This window comes from Aquarana catesbeiana, linkage group LG06 (assembly GCF_042186555.1).
Source record: "Aquarana catesbeiana isolate 2022-GZ linkage group LG06, ASM4218655v1, whole genome shotgun sequence".
Taxonomy (NCBI): domain Eukaryota; kingdom Metazoa; phylum Chordata; class Amphibia; order Anura; family Ranidae; genus Aquarana; species Aquarana catesbeiana.
Genome location: NC_133329.1, coordinates 260714568 through 260727191, shown reverse-complemented (window position 1 = coordinate 260727191; position 12624 = coordinate 260714568). Strand labels below are relative to the sequence as shown.

Sequence of the window (12624 nt, the reverse complement as noted above, 5' to 3'; positions counted from 1 at the left end):
CATATATATATATATATATATATATATACACAATTTTATAAAATAGTACATATATACAGTATGATGAAGTTCTTCATATGTAGTCCAACATGCAGACATGGAAACCCACAGAAAACCTTGAGAAAAAAAATGCAACCCAATTCACTGTCTAGAGTCAGCCAGAGTAAGTTTGCAATGATTGGGGGTCACCATTGAGCAGTGTTTCTCAACCTTTTTCTGTTAAGACGTCCTTTAAAGTTATGCACAATCATAAGGCACCTCATTCTAAAATTTAAAAAACAAAACTAATAGCAGGGAATGGCCAAGATTCGAACCATGTACAGTTAGGTCCATATATATTTGAACACAGGCACAATTTTCATACTTTTGGCTCTGTATGCCACCAGAATAAAATGAAAACGAAAAAAAGTGCAGACTTTCAGCTTTAATTCACGGGGTTCAACATAAATATCAAGTACAAATGTTTTTTTACACAGCCCCCTCCCCCCTTTTCAGGGGTTCAAATGTAATTGGACAAATAATATAATCATAAATAAAATGTTCATTTTTTATTATTTGTTGAGAATCCTTTATTGGCAATGACTGCCTGAAGTCTGGAACCCATGGACATTACCAAAGACTGGGTTTCCTCTTTTGTGATGCTTTGCCAGGCTCTAACTGCAGCTCTCTTCAGTTCTTTGTTTGTGGGTCTTTCTGCCTTTAGTTTTGCCTTCAGCAAGAAATCCATGTTCAATTGGGTTGAGATCAAGTGATTGACCCAGCCATTGCAGAATATTCCACTTATTTTCCTTCAAAAGCTCCTGGGTTGCTTTTGCAGTGTGTTTTGGATCATTACCCCTCTGTACTGTGAAGCGCCGTCCAATCAACTTTGCTGCATTTGATAGAATCTGGGCTGACCGTATAGCTCTAAACACTGCAGAATTCATCCAGCTGCTTCTGTCTTCTGTCACATCATCAATAAACACCAATGACCCAGTGCCACTGGAAGCCATGCATGTCCATGCCATCACACTGCCTCATCACACTGCCTCCACCATGGTTTACAGCTAACGTTGTGTGCTTTGGATCATGAGCTGTTCCAAGCCTCCTCCACACTTTTTTCTTCCCGTCATTCTGGTACAGATTAATCTTAGTTTTATCCAACCAAAGAATGCTTTTCCAGAACTGTTCTGGCTTTTTTAGATGTTTTTTTGCAAAGTCTAATATGGCTTTTCTATTCTTCATGCTTATGAATGAATGGTTTGCACCTTGTGGTGAACCCTCTGTATTTGATCTTGTGAAGTCTTCTCTTTTTTTTTTGTAAAGTCTTTTTATTGATTTTCAAAGAGAAAAAACAAAGAGAGAACAAACACTCAAACATACATTGGTCTTATATGTAGGAGTCATGCTATCACCGCATCATACGTAAATATCTGGCATGAAATACATTAGCATGATAATGGTTATACCGGCACAGTTCACTGGGTCGCTAGATGATGCTATGCATATTTGTACATGATATGGTATCATATTATAGATTCATTGTGTACACCTGGCACCCGCTTGGGGGTTATTTCTTGATTGGGATCTACTGAGAGGTCTCCGAAGCAGTGGAGGGATCTGCCAGCCATTTAGACCAGACTTTGCTGTATTTGTTGGGACAGCCTCTGTTGTCAAATGTGTCTTTATACAGAGGTAAGCTATTGTTAATTAATTGTTTCCACAGAGAAAGAGGACGGGGGGTTGATTTGCGCCAACTAAGGGCGATGGCTTTACGGGCATAGAACAGGAGCAATCCCACCAGTGTGCGTCCCGCCACCGTAGGAATTAGTTGTTCTACCAGGCCTAGTATGCAGATTGACATTGATGGTTGTAGTGGGACAGAGGTGATTTGTGTGATAAAGTCTAATATCTCCCGCCAGTAGCTGACAATTGCCGGACAGGTCCAGAAGATGTGGGTGAAGTCCCCAGGAGTCCCACCACATCTCCAACATTTGGGAGGGGAGTCAGGGTTCATTTTGTGTAGTCTATGAGGAGTGAAATATGCCCGATGGACTATTTTGAATTGGATCAGGCGATCTCTCAGAGAGACCAGGGAGCTAAATGGGAAATCCCATACATCATCCCAGTCATCACTGTCAAAATCGGGGATGTCACGGGACCATTTAGACCTTAGCTTTTCCAGTGTCGGGAGGGAGGTGATAGTCGGGTGTGAATATAATTGAGAAGTGGGTTTTTTTGTACAATCCGACCTAAGAAGGTCTTCCAGTGAAGATTGGATTAGTTGAGGAGGGGAGCTGGAGAATTGGCAGCCAAAGGCATGGGAGAGTTGAAGGAATCTGAAAAAATAGGACTGCGGTATATTAAAATCGGAGTTCAGTTTGGAGAGCGGGATTGATTGGAAACAATCTGTGTCACCGTTTTTATGTTAAATTTGGTCCAGGCATGGGGCTCGGGCAGTTTATAGATGTGCTTCAGGATTGGATTTAGCCAAAGGGGAGCATTGGGCGAGATTGCCTGTTGAGGGTATTTTTCAATTTTGAGACCTGCCCCCCATGCACGCAGCGTGGTGCGCATGGAGGGTGTCAGTGGGTAGGGTAGGGGGCCCGAGGGCCTCGAAAGAGCAAAAATTTGAGCGCCTCTATGGATCCCAACACTGCCGCCTCGACCTGGGTAGCTGGGTTGGAGATGTCCGTGTGAAGTCTTCTCTTGATTGTAGACTGACAATGATACGCCCACCTCCTGGAGAGTGTTCTTCACTTGTCTGGATGTTGTCAATGGGTTTTTCTTTACCATATAGAGGATTCTGTGATCATCCACCACTGTTGTCTTCTGTGGATGTCCAGGCCTTTTTATGTTGCTGAGCTCACCAGTGCATCTTTCTTTCCTCAGAATGTACCAAACTGTTGATTCGGTCACTCATAATGCTGCTGCTATCTCTCTGATGGATTTGTTTTGTTTTTAAAAGCCTTACAATGGCCTGTTTCACTTGCACGGACAGATCCTTTGAACACATGATGTAGGTTCACAGCAATAGATTCCTAATTAATTAATTTTATCTCTGCCATTCATAAAACAGGGAGTGAGATTACAAATGATCAAAATGAAATTAAAGACTCTTTTTTCTCTTTCTATAGTGATCTGTATCAGAGCAAGGTTGAATATTCTATGGCACCTCTTATAGATTTTTTGGACCCTTTAAAATTGCCTTCTCTCTCTAGTGTGGCTAGAGAGGAACTCAGTGCTCCTCTGACTCTGGAGGAGTTAAGACGAGCAGTGTTAGAAGCTCCAAACAATAAAGCCCCAGGTTTAGACAGGTGGGAGATACTAGATAGGTTTGGCCTGGAACATAAATTTATACAATGGGTCAAGCTACTATACTCTGACCTCAAGGGCTTGTATGCAAATTAATGGGTTAGTGACAGAGTTCTTCTCATTATCAAGAGGCACCAGACAAGGGTGCCCATTGTCCCCATTATTGTTTGCACTGGCTGTGGAGCCGCTAGCAGAAGTGGTTTGACAATCGGAGGATATCTGTGGGTTTATTAGAGGGGCAAGGAATGAAAAGATATCATTATATGCGGACGATGCACTGATGTTCCTTGGTGATATGGACATTTCCTTAATAACCCTTATAAAAAAAATTTGGTTCATTCTCAGGCTTTACTATTAATTGGGAAAAATCGGTCCTATTCCCACTTGATGAATTCAGTTTTAATATACTGAAGGAGTCCCAACAAATTAAGGTTGTGAAGTTTTTTAAATATCTAGGAATATGGATATACCCAAGGTTGAAAGATTATTTGCAGTATAATTTAACTCCCATCCTCGAGAAATTCAAACAAAAGAGTATAGCATGGTCCAAATTACCCCTATCAGTCGTGGGCCGAGCAAACCTCATAAAAATGATGTGGACCCCCCAATTATTATATGTTTTACATAATTCACATATATGGATTCCGTTAAAATGGTTAAAAAAAATAGATTTTCTGTTTCGTAAGCTATTATGCAAAGGTAAGAGCTTAAGGATTAGACTGTCTACCCTTCAGAGAGCTAAAGAAGGGGGTCTAGCAATACCACAGTCAAGAGTGTATTTTATAGCTTCCCAATTGCAGCATTTTGCAGGGTGGGGGATGATGGATTGGAGAGATCCAATATAGGCCGTGCTACTAAGTCAATGTTCGAGCTATCACCTTATGGCCCAACTATAATCAGGATCATTTGCCTGCACTCACTCTAGCCCAACATTGGTACTAATGAATAAAGTATGGCAGAAAATGAGGCGCATAATGAAATATGAAGGAGTGTCAGAATTCTCTCCAATATGGGGGAATAGGTACTTTGGAGAACTCTGTAAACTAGAGGGGTTTGAATATTGGCGTTCTAAAGGAATACAATATATTCCTCAGCCTTATGCTCAAAGCGCTATACGGTCTTTTCAGGAGCTACAGGAATTACATAAATTGCCGCATAATAACTTCTATAAATATCTACAACTACGACATGCAGTCTACTCCCAGTTTAAAGGAGAAGGGATGAATATAAGACCAATGCCATTGATATCTTTATTAGCAGGGGCAGGGAGAAAAAAAAGGTTTAATCTCGCTAGTATATAGTCAACTTATAGCAAATTATCAAGATATTTTGGATAGCCCAGGCAGAAAGGTTTGGGAGCTGGATCTGGGGGTTATACCAGAGGAGGAATGGCAAAATATTCTGAAGAGGGCACCGATGGTTTCTTTATCATCTACACAATGCTTATCACAACTGTTTGTTATCTATAGGACATATAGGACTCCAGTAAAATTATATAAGTGGAGGCGGAGGGAAACTTCAGATTGCCCAAGATGTAAGCAATCCCAGACAGATTTGCTCAATGTGCTTTGGAAATGTCCTAAACTGGTTAGAACCACATAATTAATGGGGTTTATAACAGCCAGATAGAATTGGACCCCAAAATATGTTTACTGGGTTATCTTAATGAAGAGCTATATCCAAGGGAAATGTCAATTTCAATTGGTAGACTATTATTTATAGCCCGTACAATGGATATATTAGTTAAGCTGTGGGGTCCCTGGTTAATAACACCAGGCCTGGCCTCATTCTCTTGGATTCCAAATATAATAGTAAAGAATGTAAGAAGAGAGAGTGGATAGGTAAAATATGGGCTGTATGGGAAGTGCTGAGCGGTGTGGGAGGTGAGGGTGGAGGAGGGAAGGGAGAGGAAAGGGGCTTGGTTTTTTCTTTTTTTCCCCCCTTTTTTTTTTTTTTTATTTGTTTCTTCTTGTTTTTTGTTTTGTTATGTGTGGTTTTGGGTTGGTATTTCTACGTGTGGTATATAGTCACTGCTGGGGATCGATTGAAATAAGAAATTAGAACCTAAAAATATATACTTTGTAAAATCAGTGTTAAAATTGTTGTATGTATGGATATTGTAAAACTGGTAAATAAGAAAATGTTGAATAAAGAGGTAATGTAAAAAAAATCCCTGCATCTATAGCCACCAACATTCTAACACTAACCTATTTATCCCTATAAAGAAAAAATCCATATACATACCTTTTCTGCAGGCGATCTGACCCAATCTCCAACAGCGGAAGCTCTGATCCCACGCTGAGCTGTCAGCCGTGGCTTCACTGTGTGGGCGGGTGCAGAGGACACGTCCGACAACGGAAGCCCCATAGTAAGTCTATGGGTGACGTCACTCCCCATTTATTTCACAGCCGTTGTCGGACGTGTACTCTGCAGAGCTTCTGCCGCTGGAGATCGGGTCAGATCGCCTGAGGAAAAGGTATGTATACAGATTTTTTCTTTATAGGGCTAGATAGGTTAGTGTTAGAATGTTGGTGACTATAGATGTAGGGATTTTAGTTTTAGCATGGACTTCCACTTTAAGAGCTGTAATTCCTAAACCCTTCCTTCACTTTGGATGTGCATACCCTCAAATTAAAACTCAGAGTGTGAACTTTCAGCCCATAACCATTATAGAACTATAGCTTGAATATGTTTTGGTAAATATCTGAAAAAACTAAAATTGTGCCTGTGTCCAAATATTTATGGACCCAACTGTATGGGCAGGCTAATTGTACCCAAGTTGATTGATCAAACAACCAGCATGTCCGAGTTTTCATGCGATAATTGCCATCGGCTATAGCCGCTAGCAATAATCACTGTGTTCTCCAGGCCAGGATGGCTTCCCGTGTCCCCGCCCCCACCGGGAGAAGACAATACCTCAGAGGGAGGGATTCCCCCATCAACACAGTCAGTGCGACCGTGGTTGCAGGAAAGAAAATCGCAGTGTCTATGGCAGGCTTAAAAGACAGGCTTGATCTACCTGCTGGCAGTATACAATTTTTGGCACTTTTTAGGCTTTTTGCCATGGCACCCCTAAAAAAACCTGAAGGCAACCCAGGGTGCCTGGTAGGGATGAGCTTCGAGTTCGAGTCAAACTCATGTTCGACTCGAACATCGGCTGTTCACCAGTTCGCCGAAAGGCGAACAATTTGGGGTGTTCGCGGCAAATTCGAAAGCCGCGGAACACCCTTTAAAAGTCTATGGGAGAAATCAAAAGTGCTAATTTTAAAGGCTTATATGCATGGCATTTTCATAGAAAGTGTTTGGGGACCTGGGTCCTGCCCCAGGGGACAAGGATCAATGCAAAAAAGTTTTAAAAATGGACGTTTTTTCGGGAGCAGTGATTTTAATAATGCTTAAAGTGAAACAATAAAAGTGTAATATTCCTTTAAATTTCGTACCTGGGGGTGTCTATAGTATGCCTGTAAAGGGGTGCATGTTTCCCGTGTTTAGAACAGTCTGACAGCAAAATGACATTTCAATGGAAAAAAAATCATTTAAAACTACTCGCGGCTATTAATGAATTGCCGGTCCGACAATACTCATAAAAGTTCATTGATAAAAAACCAAAATTAAAAAAAAAAATGACGTGGGGGTCCCCCTAAATTCCATACCAGGCCCTTCAGGTCTGGTATGGATATTAAGGGGAACCCCGGCCAAAATTTTTTTAAAAAATGGCGTGGGGTCCCCCTCAAAATCTATATCAGACCCTTCAGGTCTGGTATGGATTTTAAGGGGAACCCCGTGCCAAAATTTTTTAAAAAATGGCGTGGGGTCCCCCCAAAAATCCATACCAGACCCTTATCCGAGCACGCAACCTGGCAGGCTGCAGGAAAAGAGGGGGGGACGAGAGAGCGCCCCCCCTCCTGAACCGTACCAGGCCACATGCCCTCAACATTGGGAGGGTGCTTTGGGGTAGCCCGCCAAAACACCTTGTCCCCATGTTGATGGGGACAAGGACCTCATCCCCACAACCCTTTCCCGGTGGTTGTGGGGGTCTGTGGGCGGGGGGGCTTATCGGAATCTGGAAGCCCCCTTTAACAAGGGGACCCCAGATCCCGGCCCTCCCCCTGTGTGAAATGGTAAGGGGGTACAAAAGTACCCCTACCATTTCACAAAAATAACTGTCAAAAATGTTAAAAATGACAAGAGACAGTTTTTGATAATTCCTTTATTTAAATGCTTCTTCTTTCTTCTATCTTCTATCTTCCTTCAGTTTCTTCCTCCATCTTCTTCTGGTTCTTCTGGTTTTTCTGGTTCTTCCTCCGGTGTTCTCCGGAATTGTCAAAAACTTGTCTCTTGTCATTTTTAACATTTTTTGACAGTTTTTTTTGTGAAATGGTAGGGGTACTTTTGTACCCCCCCTCTTTTCCTGCGGCCTGCCAGGTTGCATGCTCCGATAAGGGTCTGGTATGGATTTTTGGGGGGACCCCACGCCATTTTTTTTTAACATTTTGGCCGGGGTTCCCCTTAATATCCATACCAGATCTGAAGGGCCTGGTATGGAATTTAGGGGGACCCCCATGTCATTTTTTTTTTTTTAATTTTGGTTCGGGGTTCCCCTGTGGGGAATTCCAATGCCGTTTTTATCAATGGACTTTTATGTGTATTGTCGGACCGGCAATTCATTAATAGCCGCGAGTAGTTTTAAATGACTTTTTTTCCCTTGAAATGTCATTTTGCTGTCAGACTGTTCTAAACACGGGAAACATGCGCCCCTTTACAGGCATACTATAGACACCCCCCAGGTACGAAATTTAAAGGAATATTACACTTTCATTGTTTCATTTTAAGCATTATTAAAATCACTGCTCCCGCAAAAACGTCCGTTTTTAAAACTTTTTTTTGCATTGATACATGTCCCCTGGGGCAGGACTCAGGTCCCCAAACACTTTTTATAACAATAACTTGCATATAAGCATTTAAAATTAGCACATTTGATTATTCATGTTCGTGTCCCATAGACTTTAACGGTGTTCGCGTGTTCAAACTAATTTTTTGCCTGTTCGCAAGTTCTGGTGCAAACAGGGGGTGTTCAGCTCATCCCTAGTGCCTGGAAACCCTGGTTGAAAAAGGCTGCCATATAGTATGCATATGTATTTCCTTGTTTGATCCTAACCAGTCAGATCAGAAAAGATCATTTCTTGTCTGTGGGCACCTTACAAATTTTCAATGATGTCACTGGATGCACAGGCAATAGCTGATAATCAGGAACACCAGTCAGCTGTCAGATCCATAAATCGCAAACCTTCAGCTCAGACAACCATTTTTGTTAAAAGGTGAAGTTTAGGTATGGATGTTTTTGCAGTTTCATTGGTCCAAGCTATGCATACAGTGGGGAAAATTATTTTGATCCTCTGCGGCTTTTGCAAGTTTGCCCATTTAAAATACACCTATAACAATTATATACCCTTAATTTCTTTGTAAGTGGTCAAACTTACAAAATCTGCAGGGGATTAAATTATTATTTTCCCTACTGTATGCCATACCTGTGAGATCCCAATGGAAGCTGGGAATCACTGTGTAGTAGGCACTGCTACTAAAGTGATCGCTGCTTGCTTCCAGGTCTGGTTCTGAGCAGCTGTCCTGCTGCTTAGTGAACACAGGAGATTGCTTGCTTGGCATGGACACCAATCAGAGTAGCCTTAGCATTTTCTCAATGAATGCAAAGTGTTTTCTGATTGTAGAAGGTAGGGATAACATCATTGCCCCATCTCTCCACCTCGTCCAATCAGAGAATGTTTTGCATTCACTGAGAAATTGCAAAGTGTTCTCTGAATGGTGCTTGTGCTAGACAAGTGACCTCCTGCATTCACTAAGCAGCAAGGCAGTCGCTTGGCACAGGACACGAAAGCTATCAGTGATCACTGTAGTAGCGGTTACTACTACTGTGATTTTCAGCTTCCACCAGGATTGGCCACATATGGCATATACAATGCTGTGAAAAAGTATTTGCCCCTTTCTGATTTTTTTTTTTGCATACTGGACACACTTAAATGACTCAGATCAAAAATTTTTATTACACAAAGATAACCCGAGTAAATACAAAATGCAGTTTTTAAATGGTGGTTTCATTTATTAAGACAAAAAAGCTGTCCAAGTCTGCCTTGCTTTATGTGAAAAAGTAATTGCCCCCTAAACCTAATAAATGGTTGTGCCACCCTTGGCGGCAACTGCAATCAAGCATTTGCGATAACTTGCAATCATATTGCTGTGGAGCAATTTTGGCCCACTTTTCTATGCAGAATTGTTTTAATTCAGCCACATTGGAGGGTTTTCCAGCATGAACGGCCTGTGTAAGGTCATGATACAGCATTTCAATTGGATTTAAGTCCGGGCTTTGACTAGGCCACTCCAAAAACCTAAATTTTTCTCTGTTTTAACCATTTGGAGATGGACTTGCTGTTGTGTTTCGGATCATTGTCCTGCCATTCAGAGCACAACAGGTGGTACACAGCAGGGCATGGGGCACATAGCAGGGCACATCACAGAGCAAGGGGCACACAGTAGGGCACATCAGGGGGTACACAGCAGGACACATCACAGGCCATGGGGCACGCAGTAGGACAATTAGCAGGGCACAAACCAAAACACAGGGCACACAATAGAGCACTGGGATCCACCAGACTCAGCACAGTGTCTTGCAGGGTAGCTATCGGGGGGGAAGGCGACACCATGGTGGGTGGAGGACACAGGGGGACACAGCGGGTGTAGAAGGGCACAGGGGGGACACTGTGGGGGGGTTGGAGGGCACAGGGAGACACTGTGGGGGGTGGAGGGCACAGGGGGACACTGTGGGTGGGTGGCACAGGGGGACACTGTAGGTGGGTGGAGAGCACAGGGGGACACTGTGGGTGGGTGAAGGGCACAGGGGGACACCGTGGAATGGACGGAGGGCACAAGGAGACACTGTGGGGGGGGTGGAGGGCACAGGGGGACACTGTGGGTGGGTGGCACAGGGGGACGCTGTAGGTGGGTGGAGGGCAACGGGGAACACTGTGGGTGGGTGAAGGGCACAGGGGGACACCATGGGGGCGGGGGTCCAGGGCACAGGGGGACACTGTAGGTGGGTGGAGGGCACAGGAGGATACCGTGTGGATGGGGATGAAGGGCACAGGGGGACACTGTGGGTGGGTGGAGGGCACAGGGGACACTGTGGGTGGGTGGCACAGGGGGACACTGTAGGTGGGTGGAGAGCACAGGGGGACACTGTGGGTGGGTAAAGGGCACAGGGGGACACCGTGGAGTGGATGGAGGACACAAGGAGACACTGTGGGGGGGGTGGAGGGCACAGGGGGACACTGTGGGTGGGTGGCACAGGGGGACACTGTAGGTGGGTGAAGGCCAAAGGGGAACACTGTGGGTGGGTGAAGGGCACAGGGGGACACCGAGGGGGTGGAGGTCAAGGGCACAGCGGGACACTGTAGGTGGGTGGAGGGCACAGGGGGACACTGTAGGTGGGTGGAGGGCACAGGGGGACACCGTGGGGGCGGGGGGTTAAGGGCACAGGGGGACACTGAAGGTGGGTGGAGGGCACAGGGGGACACTGTGGGTGGGTGGCACAGGGAGACACCGTGGCGGGGGATTGAGGGCACAGGGGGACACTGTGGGGGGTGAAGGGCACAGGGGGACACTGTAGGTGGGTGGAGGGCACATGGGGACCCCGTGGGTGGGGGGGTTTTAGGCACAGGGGGACACTGTGGGGGGTGAAGAGCACAGAGGAACACTGTGGGGGGGGGTGGAGGGCACAGGGGGAAACTGGGGGGTGAAGGGCACAGGGGGACACCGTGGAGGGGTGAAGGGCACAGGTGGACACTGTAGGTGGGTGGAGGGCACAGGGGGACACTGTAGGTAGGCGGAGGGCACAGGGGGACACTTGTGGGTGGGTGCACAGGGAGACACCATGGGGGTATGGAGGGCACAGAGGGACACTGTGAGGGGTGAAGTGCACAGGGGGACACTGTAGGTGGGTGAAGGGCACAGGGGGACACTGTGGGGGTGAAGGGCACAGGTGGACACTGTAAGTGGGTGGAGGTCACAGGGGGACACTGTAGGTGGGCGGAGGGCACAGGGGGACACTGTGGGTGGGTGCACAGGGAGACACAATGGGGGGTATGGAGGGCACAGGGGGACACTGTGGGGGGGTGAAGGGCACAGGGGGACACAGTATGTGGGTGGAGGGCACAGGGGGACACCGTGGGTGGGGGGATGGAAGGCACAGGGGGACACTGTGGGGGTGAAGGGCACAGGGGGACACCGTGGGGCGGTGAAGGGCACAGGGGGTCACTGTGGGGGGGGTGGAGGGTGGAACAGGGGGACACTGTGGATGGGTGGGCGGCCCAGGGGGTCACTGTGGGGGGATGCAGGGCACAGGGGGACACGGTAGGTGGAGGGCACAGGGAGACACTGTGGGTGGAGGGCACAGGCGGACACTGTGGGTAGGTGGCACGGGGGGGTGGAGGGCACAGGGAGACACTGTGGGGGGAGGGCACAGGGGGACACTGTGGGGGGGGTGGATGGCACAAGGGGACACGATGGGTGGAGGGCACAGGGGGGTCACTGTGGGGGGTGGAGGGCACAAGGGGGACACTGTGGGGGTGAAGGGCACAGGGGGACACTGTAGGTGGGTGGAGGTCACAGGGGGACACTGTAGGTGGGCGGAGGGCACAGGGGGACACTGTGGGTGGGTGCACAGGGAGACACAATGGGGGGTATGGAGGGCACAGGGGGACACTGTGGGGGGGTGAAGGGCACAGGGGGACACAGTATGTGGGTGGAGGGCACAGGGGGACACCGTGGGTGGGGGGATGGAAGGCACATTGGGGACACTGTGGGGGTGAAGGGCACAGGGGGACACCGTGGGGGGGTGAAGGGCACAGGGGGTCACGGTGGAGGGTGGAACAGGGGGACACTGTGGATAGGTGGGCGGCCCAGGGGGTCACTGTGGGGGGATGCAGGGCACAGGGGGACACGGTAGGTGGAGGGCACAGGGAGACACTGTGGGTGGAGGGCACAGGCGGACACTGTGGGTAGGTGGCACGGGGGGGTGGAGGGCACAGGAAGACACTGTGGGGGGAGGGCACAGGGGGACACTGTGGGGGGATGGATGGCACAAGGGGACACGATGGGTGGAGGGCACAGGGGGGGCACTGTGGGGGGTGGAGGGCACAGGGGGACACTGTGGGTGGCACAGGGGGTCACTGAGGGGGGGTGGAGGGCACAAGGGGACACGATGGGTGGAGGGCACAAGGGGACACGATGGGTGGAGGGCACAGGGGGACACTGTGGGGG

General features: G+C 47.3%; 1 protein-coding gene across 1 annotated transcript in view; it reads right to left on the bottom strand.

The window, feature by feature from the left end:
• LOC141146729 (aldehyde oxidase-like) overlaps window positions 1–12624 on the bottom strand; it is a 433392-nt gene that overhangs the window by 285185 nt on the left and 135583 nt on the right. The gene's annotated exons all lie outside the window — the stretch shown is intronic.